The sequence below is a fragment of the Neomonachus schauinslandi genome, chromosome 13, assembly GCF_002201575.2.
Source record: "Neomonachus schauinslandi chromosome 13, ASM220157v2, whole genome shotgun sequence".
Classification (NCBI taxonomy): domain Eukaryota; kingdom Metazoa; phylum Chordata; class Mammalia; order Carnivora; family Phocidae; genus Neomonachus; species Neomonachus schauinslandi.
The window spans coordinates 30,052,847-30,065,892 of record NC_058415.1 but is presented as its reverse complement, the minus strand read 5'-3'; the positions used below and the strand labels follow the sequence as shown (position 1 = coordinate 30,065,892).

Here is a 13,046-nt window from a genome sequence, read left to right as displayed (position 1 = left end):
TCTACATGCTTGTGTTTCTTCAGTTTTTGTCTTATGATTGATTTCTAGTTTCATATTGCTGTGGTTGGAAAAGATGCATGGTATGATTGCAATCCTCTTAAATTTATTGAGACTTGTTTTGTGGCCTAACATGTGATCTATTCTGGAGAATGTTCCATGTGCACTTAAAAAGAATGTGTATTCTGTTGTTTTTGGATGGAATGTTCTGTATATGTCCATATGGTCTGTTATGTCCTGTTATGCCTATCTGGTCAAATATGTCATTCAAAGACATTGTTTTCTTATTGATTTTCTGTCTGGATGATCTATCTATTGATGTAAGTGGGATGTTAAAATCCCCTACTATTATTGTATTACCATTAATTTCTCTCTTCATGTTTGTTAATATTTGCTTTATGTATTTAGGTTCTCTGATGTTGGGTACGCTCAATGTAGATATTTACAATTGCTATCTCCTCTTGTTGGATTGAGCCTTATATCATTATGTAATGTCCTTGTTTTAAAGTCTATTTTGTCTGCTATAAGTATTGTTACACTGGCTATTTCTTTGCTTCCATTTGCATGGTAAATGTTTTCTCATCCCTTCACTTTCAGTCTGCATGTATCTTTAGGTCTGAGGCGAGTCTCATGTAGGCAGTATGTGTGTACATATGTATGTATATATGTATTTGACACTGGATGAAAGAGAACTTTTTATTACTTTTATGTAGAGAAAATTTAACAGCATATACTTAGCCCAGTATGGTGGCCAGTTCTTTAGCCTTTGCCTTTTCCAACTTGGCAATGTGATCCACTGATTTTGGATCCAGGAGGTTGCCTCCCCAGTGACAGTGGATCTCATCATATCTGTCATTGTAATTGGTCTTGACAGATTCCACCAGCTTAGCCAGAGCTCCTTTGTCTTCCAAGCTAACCTGTGTGAAGGCAGCAGTGGTGAAGGTCTTCCTGTGGATCAGAGATCCCAGCCTGGCCTTCCCACTGATAATGCACAGGGAGCCCCCAATCTTACGACACAGGGCAGGCAGGAAGACAACTAGCTCAATGGATCCACATCATGAGCAAGCTGACACTTCTCATCATCCACTAGGGTGATGACAGTATTAATCCCAGGCTCAAGGACAGGCAGCCCCTCAGTGGGGACATCCCCTTCACCAGCAGCTTTCTTCTGAGTCCAGACCAACAATCTGCTTCTTCTCTTGCTTTGTACATATGTATGTATGTATGTATTTGACACTGGATGAAAGAGAACTTTTTATTACTTTTATGTAGAGAAAATTTAACAGCATATACTTAGTCCAGTATGGCTGTATTTGTAGGACAGCTTAAGCAGTGAGTAGCTGTTTAGCAGTCCAAGGCCTGGGTGAACTGGTTAATTGTGGGAAGCAGTTTTAGATATTTATAGAGAATAGCCCTTTGCTGCTGCAGCTGGATGTAGTTGGGACCATTTGACAAAGTGGGTGAGGTCCCTTTTGGGCTGGATGTCCTGTCTAATGCCAAAATTCTTGGACCTTTTCTCAAACGGGGATTGACCACCTTCTTGGCCTCTGGCTTCTTCAAAATAGCAGGGGTTGGGGCCCTGTCTGCCCCAGCCTTCTTTCCTTTCAGCATCTTGGATGGCTAGAGGTGAGAGCTCTTGTAGGCAGCATTTAGATGGGTCTTGGTGGGGTTTTTTTGGTTTATTTGTTTTGTTTTGTTTTGTTTATCTATTCAGTCACCCTATGTCTTTTGATTGGAGCATCTAGGCCATTTACATTTAAAGACATTATTGATAGATATATACTCATTGCCATTTTGTTAATTATTTTCTGGTTGTTTTTCTTTTAATTCTCTGTTCCTTTCTTCTTCTCTTACTCTCTTTCTTTTTTTTTTTTTTAAAGACTTTATTTATTTATTTGACAGAGAGAGACACAGCGAGAGAGGGAACACAAGCAGGGGGAGAGGGAGAAGGAGAAGCAGGCTTCCTGCGGAGCAGGGAGCCTGATGTGGGACTCGATCCCAGGACCCTGGGATCATGACCTGAAGGCAAATGCTTAACGACTGAGCCATCCAGGTGCCCCTCTTTCTTTCTTTGTCATGAGTTTCTCTAGTGTTACGTTTGGCTTCCTTTCTCTTTATTTATTATAGGTTTTGGGTTTGTGATTACCATGTGATTCATATATAACATCAAGACTCTTTGTCTTTGGCCTTTCACAGTGCAATTATAATATGTCTAGGAAAGGATCTATTTGATCTATAACTGACTGTGAATAATCAACTGAAATAACTATCTCTTGACCAGCCTTATTTGAGTTTGTCTTAACTGTAGTTCATTGAGTTTCTTGCATGTGTAATGTTTTTCAGTAAATTTGGTCATTCCTTCTTTGAATATTCTTTCTGCCCAGCTTTATATTCCTCTCTTTCTCGAACTCCCACTATGCATATGTCAGTATGCTTGGTGGTGTCTCACAGGTTTCTTAGGTTCTGTATTTTTCTTCATTTTTTTCATTCTGTTTCTTAGACTGGATAATCTCAAATGACCTATCTCCAAGTTCATAGATTCTTTCTTCTGACAGTTCCTATCTAAATTTGAACTACTCTAGTAAATTTTTAATTTCAGTTATTGTAATTTTCAGCTCCAGAATTTCTATTTTGTTCCTTCTTGTAATTTCTATCTTTTTTTATTGACTACTTGATGAGACATTATTCTTATACTTTCCTTGTTCTTTAGACATGATATACTTTAGCTTTTTGAACATGTTTTAAATAGTTGATTTAAAGTTTTTGTCTGGTAAGTCCGATATCTGCATCCTCAGGGACAGTATTTACTGATTATTTCCCCCCCCAATAAATGGGCCACATTTTCTTGTTTCTTTGCATGTCTTTTAAGTCTTGTTGAAAACTGGACATCTTAAATAGTATAATGTGGCAACTTTGAAAACCAGATCTCTCCAGAGCTTTGGTTGTTGCTGCTTATTTTAGTTGTTGTTTGTGTGTGTGTTTAGTGAGTTTCCTGAATGAATGCTATAAAATCAGTATATTTTGGGCGCCTGGGTGGCTCAGTTGGTTAAGCGACTGCCTTCGGCTCAGGTCATGATCCTGGAGTCCCTGGATCGAGTCCCGCATCGGGCTCCCTGCTCGGCGGGGAGCCTGCTTCTCCCTCTGACCCTCCCCCCTCTCATGTGCTCTCTCTCTCATTCTCTCTATCTCAAATAAATAAATAAAATCTTTAAAAAAAAATCAGTATATTTTGTTGCATGTGTATGCTGAAGTCTCTGCTTTGTTAGCCTAGTGGTCAGCTAATAATTGGACAGAGATGTTCTTAGATGCCTGGAACCAATAAATCTATAGTCTTTACCAAGGAGACTCTTTGTGCATGTTGGTACACACTTCAACACTCAGCTATATAGTTTACCACTCTGCCTTAGCCTTCACTTTCTGCTTATGAAGAACCTCAAGATTAGCCAGAGGTGAGAACTTAAGGCCTTTTCAGGTCTTTCCTGACCAAATGCAAAGCTTCACGTATTTGTTTGACCTCCTGGATTCCAAAAAAAAAAAAAAATCAGAGCTTTTCAAAGTCCCAATGGATATCTCATTTTTCATCCTTTCCTTTCAAGCTTTTTGGATAGTGTATTGTTTGCCCCAACTGTTACATTAAACTTAATTGTTATCTGTCACCTCTGTCAGTCATAACATTAAAATATTGCCAGTAAATATTTTTGACAAACACTCCATTGGTGTTACTTTTTTGGTAGGTCCCAAAAAGTATTAATACTAATATCTTGCAAAAATAAAATAATCACAATCTGTTGTTTCTATTTTTAAGAGCTTTTTAGAGAGGCTTTAAAAATCATCTTTATTGAACAAATAATCCACAAACATAAAGTAATTATATGTAGATCAATATTCTCTTTACCTCCCACCATTTCATTCTGATGCTTGAAAAACAATTCTTATGTCTTAGATAAAATTTGATTACTTGAAAACTGCCTAAAATAAACAAAAAACATCGTTTTGCTTTTCTCAGTGTATCTCTCCATTTTGTTTTTATTTTTTTCATTCTGTATTTTATCACTGAAATACATTATCCTACCCACACCACCCCACAATAAAAATCTTACCTAGATTCCCCATCTTTCCCCTCAGCCCCCCAGCCAGCCCTGCACAAAGTGCTCCAGGATTCTCTGCCCACGGGCCATTTTGGAATGTGTCCCTTGGATAGCCCATGGAAACCAGCTGGCACCTTTATGGAGAAAATGGAGAGGGGAGAGGGAGCCTCAAGCCTCAGGAGGGACTTATTTGAGGGCTTTGGCCACTTGCTCGTGAGCCAGCTCGATCTCTTCATTATCTGGACTCTTCCCAAGCATAGGCAATTTGCAAGTACCACGGAACACCTCCGGGATGGAGAATCCCCTGTACTTCTTTTTTTTTTTTTTTTTTTTTTGAAGATTTTATTTATTTGTTTGACAGAGAGAGACACAGCAAGAGAGGGAACACAAGCAGAAGGCAGAGGGAAAGGGAGAAGCAGAATCCCCACCGAGCAGGGAGCCCGATGCGGGGCTCGATCCCAGGATCTTGGGATCATAACCTGAGCCGAAGGCAGACGCCCAACAACTGAGCCACCCAGGCGCCCCGAATCCCCTGTACTTCTTACATACCACCTGTACTATGTGGAGCTTTGGCAACAGGTTGCAGTCAGCCAGAATGAGCTCATTGCCATCCAGAAACTTCCTCTGAGAGATGCCTTCATCCTCAGCACTGGTCTCACCCACTTCTTCTGGGAGGGGGGATGTCAAGTAATTGTCTAAAACTTTCCGGGCTTTCAGGAGCCCCTTCTTCACATTATCTTTGAGTGCCGGGTTTGAATTCTTGATGTAAGCAGAAAATTTGGCAAATATGTCCAGCCCAGCTGTGTGGGATTCAGGGTTCAGAGCTGCCAGCTCGGGGTACCTGGGAGGGCGCAGCACCGCCTCCGGAAACTCCTCAGTCTTGCTGGTGTCCATGTGCACTTCCGTGCCGGTGCCCTACAGCAGGAACGGGAGCTGCCCCCCGGGGCTCAGCTTCGGTACTGTCGGTCCGCCTCTTGGTGTCAACAGTGGTGACGCTGACGGTGACTCCCTTGAGCCAGAGTACCACGAACAGTCTCTGGGAGAAGGGGCAGTTCCCAATCTTGGCCCCATCCTGCCAGCCTTCGCGAACAATTCAACCCGAAGTTGTTCTTCAGCCATCGGTGCGACGGGGACCGGAAAGCGGCCGCCTTGGTGGAACTGGGAGGGGCCCGGCCAGGGAAGGCGGGTCTCACTGGCCGGGATTCTCTCCCCCAGACCTAGGGCTGTTCCTTCAGCGCAGCGCAAGCCCCAGGAGACCCGCTCACGCGAGACTCGGCTTCCCCACCAGCCCAGCGGACCCCACACCCAACCCCTCCATTTCTTGTTTTTAAAGATTGCTTTTAAAATTTCAAAACTTCAAAATGTTAATAAACAACACCTTGTAGTTATCAGTGTATAGGTCTTTCACAAGTGTTGTCAAATTTAAGCCTAATCACTTCATATTACCTTTTTTTTAAAGATTTTTTTTTTTTTAAAGATTTTGTTTATTTATTTGACAGAGAGAGACACAGCGAGAGAGGGAACACAAGCAGGGGGAGTGGGAGAGGGAGAAGCAGGCTTCCCGCCGAGCAGGGAGCCCGATGTGGGGCTCGATCCCAGGACCCTGGGATCATGACCTGAGCTGAAGGCAGTCGCTTAACCGACTGAGCCACCCAGGCGCCTTTTTTTTTTTTTTTTTGAAAGAGAGAGAGACACAGCGAGAGAGGGAACACAAGCAGGGGGAGTGGGAGAGGGAGAAGCAGGCTTCCCGCGAAGCAGGGAGCCCATGCGGGCCTCAATCCCAGGACCCTGGGATCATGACCTGAGCTGAAGGCAGACGCTTAACACCTGAGCCACCCAGGCGCCCGTGACTTCATATTTCTGATGCTGTTATAAATAGTATTCTTTATAGATTTTAATTTTTAGAACAGTTTTACATTTACTGGAAAAGTAAGCAGTTAGTACAGAGAGTTCCCAAATATTGCCTGCACACAATTCTCCCTATTATTAACACCTTATGATATATTATGATATGTTTGTTACAATTAATAAACTAGTATTGCTGCATTATTATTGACTAAAATATATCATTTATTCAGATTTCCTTAGTTTTTATATAATGTCCTTTTCTTTCCAGGATTCTACCCGGAATACTACATTACACTCAATTGTTACATCAGGGAAACTTGGCTCTTCTTGGCTGTGACAGTTTCTCAGATTTTCCTTGTTTTTGTTTGTTTGTTCATGACTGACATTTTTGAGGAATTCTGGAGATTTATTATAGGATGTCCTTCTGTTGGAATTTGTCTGTTACTTTTCCCATGGTTAGAATAGGCATATGGACTTGTAGGAGGAAGATCACAGAGGCAAAATACCGTTTTCATCACATCATCAGGATACATACTATCAACATGGTTTATTACTGTTGATATTTCCCTTTACCCCCCTGACTGGAGTAGTGTTTGTCATGTTTCTCCAGTGTAAAGTTACTCTTTGATTCCTCCCTTCTACTGTATTCTTATTTGAAATTCTTCTGCATGGGAGATTTGTCTCTTCTCCCCCATTATTAATTTAATCAATCATTTATTTGTATAATATGGACACATGGATATTTATTTTATACTATATGTTACAATCCTGTACTATATTTTGTTGTTCAAATCACTTCAGTTTTGACAATTGAAAGCTCTTTCCATTTACTCTTCTGTCCCTTTGACATACTCATATCGATGTAGGGATTTTTTGTTTTTTGATTTATCTATTTTTTTAACCACTTTTACTTTCTGGCACTTCAAGATGCTTCAGGCTCATCTTCAGCATTTCTTTGTATCAGCCATTTCTCCAATGAAACGTGGTTCTCAATATTGACAATTTATATTAGAAGCCAAGATCTAAGAACTAGGTGTGAAAAATACTTATAAAAATGATATAAAAAGTAATGGTTAATGAGTAGTTTCTTTTTTTTTTTTAAAGATTTTATTTATTTATTTGAGACAGAGAGAGCACATGAGAGGGGGGAGGGTCAGAGGGAGAAGCAGGCTCCCTGCCGAGCAGAGAGCCCGATGCAGGACTCGATCCAGGGGCTCCAGGATCATGACCTGAGCCGAAGGCAGTCGCCCAACCAACTGAGCCACCCAGGCGCCCTAATGAGTAGTTTCTTGAATATAACATCAAAAGAACAAGTAAATTGACTTCATCAAAATTTAAAACTTTTGTGCATCAAAAGACACTATAAGGAGAGTGAAAGGATGCACAGAATGGGAGAAAATATTTGCCAGTCATATAGCTGAAGGGTCTAGTATTAAGAATATATAAAGAACTCTTACAACTCACCAACAGAAAGACAAACAACCCAATTAAAACTAGGCAAAGTATTTCAATAGACATTTCTTTCAAGAAGAAACACAAATAGGCAATAAGCACATAAAAAGATGGTTAATATTATTAATCATTAGGGAAGTACAAATGAAAACCACAATGAGATACCACATCACACCCACTAAAATGGTTATAATTTTTAAAGGAACATAATATGTGTGTTGGGAGGATGTGAAGAAATTGGAACTCTCATACGCTGTTAGTGGGAATGTAAAATGGTGTAGCCACTGAGGGTAACCACTTGGCAATTCCTCAAAAAGTTAAATATAGAGTTACCATATGACCAGCAGTTCCACTGTTAGGTATCTACCCAAGAGAACTGAAAACATGTATAGACACAAAAACTTATATATGAATGTTCACAACAGCATTACTAATAATAGCCAAAGAGTAGAAACAACCCAAAGATTCGTCAACTGATAAATTGATAAGCCTTAAAAACATGTTAAGTGAAAGAAGCCAGACACAGTAAGTCACATGTAATATGATTCCATTCATATGAAATACCCAGAATAGGCAAATCCATAGAGAAAATAGATTAGTGATTCCCAAGGGACTGGGGAAGAGAATTGGAAACTGTGGGGTTTCTTTTAGGGTGATGGAAATGTTCTGAACATAGGATGGTGACACTGGTTGCACAACATCGTGAATCCATGAAAAATCCTGAATTGTATATTTTCAAAAATGGTTAAAATGATAAATTTTGTGTTGTGTGAATTTTATCTCAATAAAAAATAAATGATATAAATAATGTGATCATTAAAGGAAAATTAGAAAATAGAGATAAGCAAAAAAGAAGGAAATCAATATCCTAATTCCTTCCCCCAATACACAATCCTTCGCATTGTCTTCTATGCATACATACATATACATCTAAATAAATGACATCACAGCTTATCGTCTCTGGTTTGTCAGAGCAGATCCGGAGACAAGGATCTGAGTACAACAAGTTTATTTGGGAAGAGAGGAAACTACTGGCTGGAGGGTAGGGAAGTGAAACAAGGAAGGGAAAGCAGTCAGTAAAGTCTGCCTCTTCAAGCAAGCAAATGACCACTGTGGGCAACTGAAACTGAATCTCACTGGGGAAATGCTGGGAGCCCATGAAGATCATGCGCCTGAGACATCACACCCGAGAGGAGCTGAATATGTAAACACCAACTGTCTCCATTGTTGGAGAGGTGCTGGGAGGAGGCAGTGGTATTAGTCCCCCAGCACTTCGGATGTACTGCCCTGACATAAAAAGGGGATTCTAGGGTTGAGAGCAAATTCTCAGGCAAAGAGTTGCAGGTTCTGGCGGCTGGAAGTCCAATGAGTATGTGCTGAAGTGATAAGTGTGAGGGGAAATGGCCAGGGCACTGATAACATATACTACGTTTATTGTGCATATATAAGATATAGATTGATAGATTAATATAGATAGAGTTGTATTTAGACCTCAGTCTATATTTATCAGAAATATTTCCACTCAAAGCATCAATTTGGGTATACAGATTAATCCTCTATGTATGGCTAAAAGCATTTTTACTTTATTAAAAGGTTGGTCACAGATGTTGGCGGGGATGCGGAGAAAGGGGAACCCTCCTACACTGTTGGTGGGAATGCAAGCTGGTGCAGCCACTCTGGAAAACAGTATGGAGGTTCCTCAGAAAGTTGAAAATAGAGCTACGCTATGACCCAGCAATTGCACTACTGGGTATTTACCCCAAAGATACAAAAGTGGGGATCAGAAAGAGTATGTGCGCCCCGATGTTTATAGCAACAATGTCCACAATAGCCAAACTGTAGAAAGAGCCAAGATGTCCATCGACAGATGAATGGATAAAGATGTGGTATATATATACAATGGAATATTATGCAGCCATCAAAAGGAATGAGATCTTGCCATTTGCAACGACGTGGATGGAACTGGAGGGTATTATGCTGAGCGAGATAAGTCAAATAGAGAAAGACATGTATCATATGACCTCACTGATATGAGGAATTCTTAATCACAGGAAACAAACTGAGGGTTGCTGGAGTGGGGGGGTGGGGTGGGAGGGATGGGGTGACTGGGTGATAGACACTGGGGAGGGTATGTGCTCTGGTAAGTGCTGTGAATTGTGCAAGACTGTTGAATCTCAGATCTGTACCTCTGAAACAAATAATGCAATATATGTTAAGAAAAAAAAAAAGAAGATAGCAGGAGGGGCAGAATGAAGGGGGGGAAATTGGAGGGGTAGATGAACCATGAGAGACGATGGACTCTGAAAAACAAACTGAGGGTTCTAGAGAAGAGGGGGGTGGGAGAATGGGTTAGCCTGGTGATGGGTATTAAAGAGGGCACGTTCTGCATGGAGCACTGGGTGTTATGCACAAACAATGAATCATGGAACACTACATCTAAAACTAATGATGTAATGTATGGGGATTAACATAACAATAAAAAAATTTTTTTAAAAAAGGTTGGCCACAATTGGACACTTCAAGAATGGCATTGAATTTTCTATGATTCTAATAGAGAAATTCTTTGTCAAAGTAATTTTCATTAAGGCTATCATGATAATGCTTAGTTTAAATTTTCACTACACGAAGTGAATATGAATATTACATTCATGAATCCATGAATATTACATGATGTTACAGACAACATTTTATATTACATTATCCTGATGATATTGATTCTCAGACATATATATCCTTGCTTACGGGAAACAAAAAGCTCAATGTTAAAATGGTGATAACTGCAGAATTTATGATGCTTCATTGGAGTTAGGTTTTAGAAAAAAGTATCTGGGTGTGTTATTTATAACCAATTTGCATTGTCCTTTCTAAACCATGATTGTTTGTTTTTCTACTCTCTCCTTCTCTCCCTCCCTTCTTCCTTCTTTTTTGCTTTGGTTTTTTGTTTTGTTTTGTTTTGTTTTGTTGTTCTTTGTTTTTGCCACTGGGTTATATTAGATCACTTTCCCACCTGTTGCTGCAAGTCAGCCATGTGGCACAAAGTGTGGTCAAGCACTTGCCAAATCTTCCAGGCACGATGTTCTCTGGAGATTGAAAGCTTGGGAATTGCTGAAGATAGGGCAAAAACTGTTGGTAAGAAATCTTTGGGATCTTTTCTCTTTAGCTAGAGAGTTTCTAAATTCAAAGCATTACATCTTTGCTGTTGTACTGCTTTGAGTTTAGAAACTCTTTAGCTAAGGGGCACAAGAGAACTTTCTGGAAGGATGGAATGTGTTGTGTTCACTGGGATGGTAGTTAGGTAGATGTATACTGTTGTCAAAAGTCACAAATCTGAATTTTATTGTATGCAATTATATCTCATTAAAGTTGATTTTAAAATAAAATATTGCTGGTAATAATAAAACAATAGCAACAGAGGAAACAAAACAGCAAGTAAAATATCGATAAAAACAAATGTAAAAAAATTCGAAATAGTATATACGATGTAACCAAGTGAAGAAAATGTTATTACTTATATGGTAACAGATGGTGAGCATTGAGTAATGTATAGGATTGTGTATTATTATGTTGTACCCCTGAAACTAGTATAACACTGTATGTGAACTGTACTTCAATAATAATTTTTTAAAGAAGGAAAATGTTATTACTTCATCATGTGGCTCTAGAATCCCTTCTAGGGAGACAGCTAATATTGGGACATTGTGCAGCCCTCACCACTATCTGTCTGCTGATCTCACTGGATATCCCATTATCCCAATGGATAACTCTGTACCCATTCAACGATAACTTCCATTCTCTCTTCCCCAGCTCCAGAATCCATTACTACTCTGTGAGTGATTTTTGAGTTGTGATACACTGAAAAAGGGGTAGAGGTGTAAGTTAGCACAGGCCAATGTGGTGTTGCATGTGAGGAAGCCAGGACATGGGAGACAGAGACAGCCAAGAGAAGGAGGAATCCCAGTCCTGCCTCAATCTCAGGACTCAGGGGAGACTGTAAACTCTTACAATGTGTGAAATCGGAGCATCAAAGCAATTTAATCCTCTGATGCATCAGAAAGGTTTCCGACTGAAGATGAGGTTACAAAAAGCACTTGCTGGTTTCTGCAAGGCTTGCAAAATTCATTTATTTATTCAATAAATATTGACTAAGCACTTACTATATGCCAGGCACTGAGATGACAATAGTGCCTAAGACACATTCCTCATGCTTAAGGAGTTTACCATCTAGGAGGAAGACAGTAAACAAAAATGCCAGAAGCTTTCTTTTTCTTTTTTTTTCTTTTTTGAGTAAATAGAAGTTTATTAAGTGAAGATACAGAAAAAGCTCTCAAGAGTGAGAGGGGTCCCGACAGGGTTGCCCATCCCCGAAGCTTTCAAGTTATAAGTAATTGCATTTGTAATTAACACAAAGATGAATAAAATTCTCAAAGAGTTTGCAATCTACTGGGGATGCAGTTGGGTGTGAATAACCCTTAATACACAAGTGTGTTCTATAATATTCTTCTAGTAGCAGCTAACATATCCTTTCTTCTTTGAGGCTTTCTGGATGTCCATCTTTATGAGTGGACTTAATCAATCCCTTATCTATTCTAGTGCCATTTGCACCAGACTTTAATTTTGGATAATCACATTGGATTTAAGGTATTGATGTTCTGGTCTTCCCCACTACACTGTCATCTCCTCAAGGGCAATTAGTTTACTCAACTTGGCTTCATTTGATTTAATAAACGTTGGCTGAGACCTTGCCATGTACTGGGCACACTGCAAAATGCTAGGGACCCAAAGATACATATCTCCTTAGCTCTTGGTTTCATACTTAAGGAAGCTCACTTCCAGAAATTGTAAAGGACTGAGGGAGGAAACTGAAGAAGGGGGCCTGGGGAGGAAGGTTTTATAATGGTGTGAGAAGAAACAAGCAAGGTCTGAACTAGGGCCAGGGAAGCAGGAGTGGAAAGGAGGGAATAAATTCAGAAGACATGCTGGAGATAAGGATCTCCAGGATTTGGCAATTCATTGAGTATGGAGGAAAGTGGAGGCAGAGTTGAAGACAGTGGTTATTTCCCCCCCCCCCCCTGGTTAAAAGCAAATAAAAGGTTGATTCTGCTTATATGAGACTATACCTAGAATAGGCAAATTCTTAAAGACAATAAGCAGAATAGAAGTTACCAGAGGCTGGGGGAGGAGGGAGTGGAGTTCACAGTTCCTTTCTGGGTTGATGAGAAAGTTCTGGACATGGATAGTATTGATGACTGCACAAAATTGTGAGTGTACTTAATGCCCTTGAATTATACACTTAAAAATTATTAAAATAGGGGTACCTGGGTGGCTCAGTCAGTTAAACATCCGCCTTTGGCTCAGGTCATGATCCCAGGTTCTTGGGATCGAGCCCCGCATCAGGCTCCCTGCTCAGTGGGGAGTCTGTTTCTCCCTCTCCCTCTGCTGCTTCCCTTGCTTGTTCTCTCTCTCTCTCTCTCTTTCACTCTCTATAAAATAAATAAAATCTTTAAAAAAAAGACAAAATTTTAAAAATGATTAAAACAGCAAATTTTATGTTATATATATTTTACTGCCATAAAAACTTGAAAAAAAAAACAAGTGATCATGGAACACTTCATCTAAAACTAATGATGTAATGTATGGGGATTAACATAAGAATAAAAAAAA

At 39.9% G+C, this 13,046-nt stretch overlaps 2 pseudogenes; both read right to left on the bottom strand.

Annotated features, from left to right (window-relative positions):
• Positions 1–731: 731 nt before the first annotated feature.
• Positions 732–1,608, bottom strand: LOC123323181 (annotated as a pseudogene).
• A 2,321-nt stretch (positions 1,609–3,929) lies between these two features.
• On the bottom strand, positions 3,930–5,204 carry LOC110569967 (annotated as a pseudogene).
• Between the last annotated feature and the right edge of the window lie 7,842 nt (positions 5,205–13,046).